The 8689-nt window shown below is 37.2% G+C and overlaps 1 long non-coding RNA gene across 1 annotated transcript in view; it reads right to left on the bottom strand.

Annotated features, from left to right (window-relative positions):
- Positions 1-6766: 6766 nt before the first annotated feature.
- Positions 6767-8689, bottom strand: part of LOC122736404 — a 38470-nt gene continuing 36547 nt past the window's right edge. The window contains exon 4 of the long non-coding RNA XR_006354195.1: positions 6767-6895. This is a non-coding gene — a long non-coding RNA (uncharacterized LOC122736404). The remainder of the gene's footprint in view (positions 6896-8689) is intronic.

Here is an 8689-nt window from a genome sequence, read left to right as displayed (position 1 = left end):
TTTGAATCAGGGTGTGACTAAAAAGGTCTGGAAGACATACCTACTGGGAAATTTAAACAACCCCCTTTCCCCCTTTCCCCAATTCCAGTGAGTGAGTGAGTGTTCGTGTTTTTGTGTGTTTTGGGTGACAAGAGGCGAAATCCACTCCATCTCACCCTTAGGACTGACCACTGACTGAGAAATATGTATACCTTTATGGCAGTATATGCATTGAAAATTTTCTTTAAAATAGTCAAAACCACATTTCAGCATACAAAGAATATTCAATATTCAAGAAATTGTATAAAAATTTGTAAACCTTACATAGTTTAGTGGGGGTTTTTTGTTTTTTGTTTTTTTTTGGTGAGGCAATTGGGGTTAAGTGACTTGCCCAGGGTCACACAGCTAATAAGGGTCAAGTGTCTGAGGCCGGATTTGAACTCAGGTTCTCCTGATTCCAGGGCCAGTGCTCTATCCACTGTGCCAGCTAGCTGCCCCTAGTTTTTATTTTTAATAAAGCTAAATATATTTTATTACTTTGTTGTTATGTATATATAATAAAAACAAATATAATTATACATTTATAATATACATTTGTACACAAAATAAGGTAGCAACAAAATTGCTCAATTTCTGTCATGTTCTGAACATTTATTTTTCTTTTGTTCATTTATTGTTGAATAAAATGAAACCAAGGACCTGTGCATACAGCATGACATTTTTGTCCTTAGCACAACATCTCATTGCAATATAGACTTCAAAAGTAGAACAGATTGGTCCCTTTGCTCACCCTTGATAGAGCCAGATATAGCCAGAAATGGTGCTTTGGCCTGCTGCTGCCAGCTGATGGTAGACTCCTACTACCCCAAAACATGGGCCACGAGTAAGGACTGAAGTTCTCAGGATAAGAAGGACAATTCTGCAGTTTTAGAGATGTTCACAATTACCTAGTAGGATTCCTTCTCAGCCTGGGGGAGCTGTTGGCCTGACTAAAAAGACTACTTAGACAGCTGGAAAAGTATTAACTGATTCTGAATCACTATGGTCTGGCCATGGCCTGTGACACTATTAGAACTGTAATGCTTCCCTGAGGAAGGGGAAATAGGAGTAGTGGACAGAGGTAACTATCATGGTGGTTGGATGGAGGAAATGGATGCTGAGCGCAACAGGAGCCTTGGAATGGTTCAGGGTTTCTGGGCCAACTGGGAGATGCACAAATTCACCTGTTGAGGTGGAGGCAATGGAGGAGTTTCTGTTCAGTCTGGGAGCTTCAGATCTGGAAGCAAAGACAAGAAAGACATAAAACCACATTTTGGAGGAGCAAAGCTAGGCCTTGCCCTTCATCAATCCTGAGTCATAGGGACTGTACAGTTTGACAGGAGGAGGTCAGAGTACAATTCTCTATCAAACTTAAATTCTTTCCCTCTTGGTGGATCAAGGATAATGGTGTAAGCCTGGAACAATGATATAGGATCCTGAGGTAGACAAAGGCTGCCGTAAAGGTGGATGTAGAATATAGCATATACTGTCAGAATCAGTTGATAAATTGGTTAGTTTTCCAGAACTGCCTCCTTTCTTTTCTCTCTCTGTCTCCCTGTCTTTCTCTGTCTCTCTGTCTCTGTCTCTTTGTATCTGTCTGTTGCTGTCTCTCGCTCTGTGTCTCACATCTCTCTCTGTCCATCCATCTTTCCATCTCTCTGTCTGTGTGTATGTCTATCTGTCTTGATTGAAGGCATGGCTTACTGGGTAGGTTGTGATGGGAGGGATAGTTATGAAATGAAGTAAATAGAAAAACAAAATATGATAATAATTATATTAAAACTAAAAATTAAGGATAAATAAATCCCTTAATTTCCTCCAAACACAACTTACTACATATGGCTTCTCTTGAACCAACCAGCTACTAATGCTCTCTCATCCAAATACTTTGTATTTATTGTGAATATATTTTACAAATACTTATATATGCATAATTGTCCGTGTTGATAAAAGATAAGCTCCTTGAGAGCAGGGATGGTTTCATTTTTGTCTTTGAATCCTCTGGGCCTGTTACATAGTGTATGGTTAGTAAATGCTTGTTGATTGACTGAATGATCTTGGTGTCTATGTGAGGCTTACAGCTCGAATAATGGGTCACAAGTTAGGTACAAATTTTGTAGTACTCGTCTTCTTGATGGTATATTTTATTCATGATTGGATGAGGTCAGCCATGCCTTCCAGTCAAATTAGGTGATGTGGTATAGATGGCTCCCTGATGCTAAAGAAAGCATTATTCTCTAAGAAAAGGGACCACTTTAGGGCCAGCACACAAAAATCTGCCCAATAATATGGATTCAATTCCTTCTTCTTCAGGTGCTCGAGAATTATGGACAGTACATTATGTACAATACATTATTATCTCCTTACATTTTTCTGTACTCTTCTTGGTTTAAAAAAAGCAATTTTAAGAAACTCTTAAGTGATCAAAGTTCTTCAAAAGCTCAACTTCAGTCCTTTAGAGAATTTCTGTAATTAGAACCTTTCAAGCAGGTGACAAATTAACTGCAAATGAAGGCAGAAGTCTCAAATGTGTTAGATTTCTTAAGAGAACTTGAGATCCTCTAAGATGTTGATTTGTACCTAGGGAAGCCAAAATCATCACTGCCCCCCATGCAGCCCAAGAAACATAAGTCGAATTAAGTAACAAATGCTCCAACTAGCCTGAGCATATTTTGAAAAGAGCAAACAAAATGAGTAAAGTGAGGCTCTCAAGTTTTTTTTTTCATTTTCCACAATAGATATTGGCATTAAGAAGACTAAAATTAACTCTAGTTAATTCTCCAGTGGGGGAGTATTGCTTTTATGTCTCTCTAGACAATTTATTTGACTTCATGCATCTGAATAAGTTAGTCCTGAATCTAAAGTTGCCATCCTATCAGACTTGTAGAGTCAAATAGATTTGAAATCCAGACAATGATAAGCCTTAGCTTCCACATTTGGGAATGAGGGCATTGAATGAGATGATTTCTAAGAGTCTTTGTGAGCTTTAATAGGCTATGTTAACAACTTTATGCTAATTTCCAAAATGGAATATACTGCCCGGATAGGTAGTGAGTTCCCCGTTACTAGAGATCTCCTAATGAAGGATAGATACCATACTTGTCAAGAATAATCAAGAGAGAACTGCCATTTCACCTAAGGTTTGTACTTTTGAGATTCCTTTGAAATCTATTATTCCATATTCTATAATTCAGTTCAAATTAAATCAATTAAAATATTTATTAAATGACTTCCATGTATAAACCACAACAAAGGAGTTGGCAATGTTTTTTTTTTTTTAAAGGACATAACTCCTTTCTTTGAGGCACTAATAATCTGATTGGGGAGGATATGATATGCATGGAAATAAATAAAATACCAGGTAGAATGTGATAAAGTAAAGGGGTGGTCCATGATATTCCTGGTCTCATCATCCACTTTTTTAGGAAACTGTCTTCCAAGTTAAGTTTTGTTTGAATGTTCTTGTGGGGTGTGTGTGTGTGTGTGTGTGTGTGTGTGAGAGAGAGAGAGAGACAGACAGACAGACAGAGACAGAGACAGAGACAGAGAGACAGAGACAGAGACAGAGACAGAGAGACAGAGACAGAGGGAGAGACAGAGACAGAGAGAGAGGGAGAGACAGAGAGAGAGGGAGAGACAGAGAGAGACAGACAGAGAGAGAGAGATCTTCCAAATGTGAGAAAATAAATGGATGGGTTCTATCTCTTCTTTTATTGTTTTAGGTAATCATTGAACCAAATCACAGAATTTCAGAGTTGGAATGTGAGATGTCATCTACTTTAGCCCATATTTGGTCCCTGAGAAGTGGTCATCTAATCTTTTCTTCAAGATTTCCAGCTTTGGTGAACTCTTTACTAACCAAAATGGCTGATTTATAGATAATAAAAGTCCCTTAGGACTAAGGTTTCAAAGAAGGTTGGTGTGAGTGGAAAGAAATCAGGCATTAGAAAAGTAATGTTTAATGAAAAATCAAAATATAATTTTTATCTACCTCAGACTACTAAGGATTTTGCTTTGTTCTATGACATCAGAAAGCATTGGTAAGTTCCATTATAAATTTTATTAAATTAATTATTACAATATAGTTATATATTATATTATGTTATACTATATAATATTATTATAATTGTATTCATTATTTAAATTTATTTATTAATTAAATAAGTGGGAGAGGGTGGATGATGGTTAACAAATTAACATGTTTAACATACCATACTTGGAAGATAAGACACTTCAACCAGTTGAATATACTTTTGCCTGGTCTGAGAAACATTGAGTAGAATAAAAGTAGCCAGCTATGCTTGGTATGTAAAGTGTATAATGGTGCAAGTCAACCCAGCTTTTCCCCTTCTTTATTTGAACTCTTTCTCTCTTTAATGCAACCCTTTGCCAGGCCCATTGCTCAATCTGTCCCTCTTCATGATATTATCACAGAATCTCTGGATATTTCTACTAATTAGGAAGTTTTCCTTATATTGCAATAAATTGATCTCTTTGTAGCACCACCCATTGTTCCTAGTTTTGTCCTCTAGACCAAATCAAGCCCATTTAAGGATTCATCATGACAAAGGAGACTATATGCCAGCATAAAATGTGATAGAAATATCCTTAGCTGATATTCCAGATGAGTTGAATTGTAGTTACTACTTTGATACTACCTGTGGTACTTAGTTAAATCACTTAATTTCTCACTTACTTTATCTGAATCCATTAAGTTTTTTCCTCTTCATGATAAGCAGAGAATGCAATTTTTTTTTTTTTTGCTGAGGCAATTGGGGTTAAGTGACTTGCCCTGGGGTCACACAGCTAGTAAATGTTAAGTGTCTTAGGCCGGATTTGAACTCAGATCCTCCTGAATCCAGGGCTGGTGCTCTATCTACTGTGCCACCTAGCTGCCCCATGAATTTTTTTTCATATGGATATATTAATAATGTGAATATTTATATGTATATATATATGTATGTGTGTATGTGGTTTAAAAATTATAGGACTGTGGCAATTAAATATATGAGAGACATAGTATCTGGGTAATTTAATCATTTTATTAATATGGCTGGAAGTTTATCAATAAAAAGAGGTCTATAGTCAGGCTTCCTCAGACCAACGACCCCTAATGGCAATGGGGCCACAGATTATAAGTCCTTCGAAGAGGAGATGTTCCTGAGGAATGCCTAATTACTTCTCATTGGTTAATTTGGAGGTAGGCTATATTAAAATGAAGAACTGAACAAAGACCACCGCCAACCTAGAACAATTTCTTTTTGCTCTAACAAGAATTTAGAAAGGTCATTCTTAACAAGGTTCCTAAAAGTTTATCACCATGATCAGGGCCAAGAAGAGTTGATTTTATTTTATCAAGAAGGAATTTGGAATGGGGGGATAAGGATTATATCTCCAAGACATTAATTATAAAAATAATTTCTCACAGAATGAAGTTTTTCATGTTTTCCATGTAGGGATAATTTTTACTGGAAGTTTAGATATTAATAATACATGATACTGGATCCCACATGAGGCCCCTTTGGTTGTATCATTTGAGTGTTGTCTTTTTTAAGCCTACAAAAGAGAGTATGTTTTGATATTTATTATCCAATGAGGGAGTGTAATTTCTGAACAGCTCACCAGGTGATGCTCTTATCATCAGCCCAACCCTATCAGTAAGTCTTTGGTACATACAAGAGAACTCTTTTCTAAGGGGTTGCAGTATACCTGGTGGCCACCAGAGAGCACTTGGCCTACAAAACACACAGGCTGCTCCCTTACTAGAAACTCCACATAACTGACTTAAACAGTTCTAATTAGAGACTTGAAATTGGTTGGGTCTGAAATCAATCTGGGTGATAAAATGGAATATTGCTGAAAATATTAAATCCATTCTCTGAGCTAGTTAGCTCAGAACACCTACCTATTAATGGTGTCTACTCTCACATTTTACTACTTGATTCATTTCTAGATTCAGAATGTTTTCTGCAATCATATATGTGTATTGTACATAGAATGAAATGAAAAGAAAAGTAGACCAAATGCTCTTATCCTGAGATTATCTTCAAGCTCTCCTCCAACTGTCTTTCTAGATCTTTAGGTGAATACCCATATGTGAGTATGTAACATTTAAACACACCAACAACCACCACCCCCATGCTGCCACCACACACACACACACACACACACACACACACACACACACACACACACTCACACACTTCCCCCCTTACCCCTTCCCCACAATTCTTGGAAAAGGGAATGGAAGAAGCATATTACTTAATCTGTTTTAGAATCATAGATTTATTTTTGTTGTTTTTGGTTTTTGATTTTTTTGTGAAGCAATTGGAGTGAAGTGACTTGCCCAGGGTCACACAGCTAGTAAGTGTTAAGTGTCTGAGGCCAGATTTGAACTCACATCCTCATGACTCCAGGGCTGGCGCTCTATCCACTGTGCCACCTAGCTGCCCCAGATTTTTTTTAAAGAGAGGGAGTAGTAGGGAAGACAGAGAAGGGTTTCTCTCCCTCAAAGAGAAATCAGTTTTCCTAAATCATCAGGCTAAGAGGATTCATGGCAACTAATACTTTTGGCAGTTTGGGCTTTGGATCACCTTACTTTGGGGTAGTGCTGGTGATTGCTTCCTTGCTTTTCCATGTGGTCACCAAGCATGCTTCCAGTAACTTTCATTTATTTGGGGAAGGGGAAGGAAGATTGAAAGTGAAAAGAGGAGCCCTTGATATAGAGATAACATTCTTTTATTTTAAAGGGTGATTTCTTTCATATTGTAAGTGAAAGCTCATTGGAGACACCAGATAAAGTAAGAAGGTCAATCACTTTCTTGTGCCAGGATCTTTAGAAATCACTCTTCCATTGTTGTGGTTCTGAATTATCTCTCTAGACCAAAACAGAAACAATAATTCTAAGGTAAAAGAGCAAAACAAATTTTTCTAGTCAACATTCATAATAAAATCAACTAACATCCATATAACACCTAAAAGTTGCCAAGAACTTTACATTAAGTTCTTTCAACTACTCTTTGATAGTTGAAATGCTACATGGTTTGCCTAAGGTCACCTACTGAATAAGTCCAGAGTACTAGCAATTGGTGAAGTGAGCACCTGCATGCTGGGTTTCTGTCTTTCCATTGTTCTTCCCACTTCATTATGCTGTAGCTACCTATTACAAATTGCTCTCCTTTGTGAGTTCTCAGGAGTTCTCTTATTTTCATGAGAGTAGGCTAGATGGAGCAATCAAACTAGCAAGACTTAGTTCCATCCCATTTTTAACTCCATCACCATTTCCCCCTCCATGATCCATGCAGAAGGAAACATTGAGAAATAATATTAGATTCTTTCCCTAAATCAGACTGGACACCTTCCAGACCATAAGTTAAATATCTCCTGGCTACTTTTCTTCCTCATCCATATCCTTATCTTGAGAACTTATTTAAAATACAGGTTATTCCATAGACCACTGGGTAAATGCTTATTTTAGCCCAGGATGTGAATGGGAAATCCACACATTTGACATAATATTTTGAAGATTGAAAAAGCAAGGATCATGTATTTCAAGAGATTGTTAGATAGTCATTTGTGGAGTTAACAGGATTTTAAAAATTGATCACAAACGGCTGAATATTTCACTTGTGCTATCAAAATTATTGATTAATAAAACCTATTTTGGTAATGTATAGTAGCACCTATTGAAAATCAAACTAGATTCTTTAGTTTCTTTATGTGATGATTTCACCAAGGCTAGCTCAGTTCATCTGAGGGGCAGAAGGTTCTTTAAGAATGTAAGAAATAGAGGGGCAGCTAGGTGGTACAGTGGTTAGAGCACCAGCCCTGGAGTCAGGAGTACCTGAGTTCAAATCCAGCCTCAGACACTTAACACTTACTAGCTGTGTGACCCTGGGCAAGTCACTTAACCCCTATTGCCTCACTAAAAAAAAAAAAAAAAAGAATGTAAGAAATACCATGCTGCTCCCTTCAGGCTAGCAGTCTGTATCTGACAGTGGCCTGTAAGGATGTTTTTGTGAAAAGAAATAGAAATATTAAAATATCCTTAAATGCAAGGGATAGAACCTGGACATTTTGAATGTCTCTTTGTCTAAGCACTGTGAATATAAAGGAAGGTAAAAAAATAACAAAGAAAAGAACAACAACAAAATCATAACCGCCCAGTCCTTGCCATCAAGGAAGTCATGTTAAAATTGGGGGAACAATAGGTAAATAAAGAAATGCATATAAGACACATATTCCCTAGATGGGAGGTAATTTTGGAGGTGCAGGCACTAGCTACTGAGGGAACCAGGAAAGGCAGCTTGCAGAAGATGGACCTTGATCTGAGTCTCGAAGGAAGCCAGGGAGATTAGGAGGCAGAGATGATCAGGGAGAGAGCATTCCCAACATAGTGTGGGATACCTTATATAACTATCGACCATAATTTGGGTCATTTTCAGATACTCTGTACTTTTTCATCTGTTGTGGATTTTTAAAATTGTTATTACTGCATGTCAGAGACTGATGTTTAGCTATACTAATTTATCCATCTGTCCTTGTTTGTATGTCAGAACTTCTGCTCGTTGAGTATGAAGGTTTTTGATTTCTTTCTTCTTAGCTCTATATTCTGAAAACTACCAAGTATGATAATGTAGTAATGCAAATGTAGTAAGCTCTGTATTTAAAT

This window comes from Dromiciops gliroides, chromosome 1 (assembly GCF_019393635.1).
Source record: "Dromiciops gliroides isolate mDroGli1 chromosome 1, mDroGli1.pri, whole genome shotgun sequence".
NCBI classification, from domain to species: Eukaryota; Metazoa; Chordata; class Mammalia; order Microbiotheria; family Microbiotheriidae; genus Dromiciops; species Dromiciops gliroides.
The sequence above is the reverse complement of the archived record's forward strand: the minus strand, read 5'-3'. Positions and strand labels throughout refer to the sequence as shown.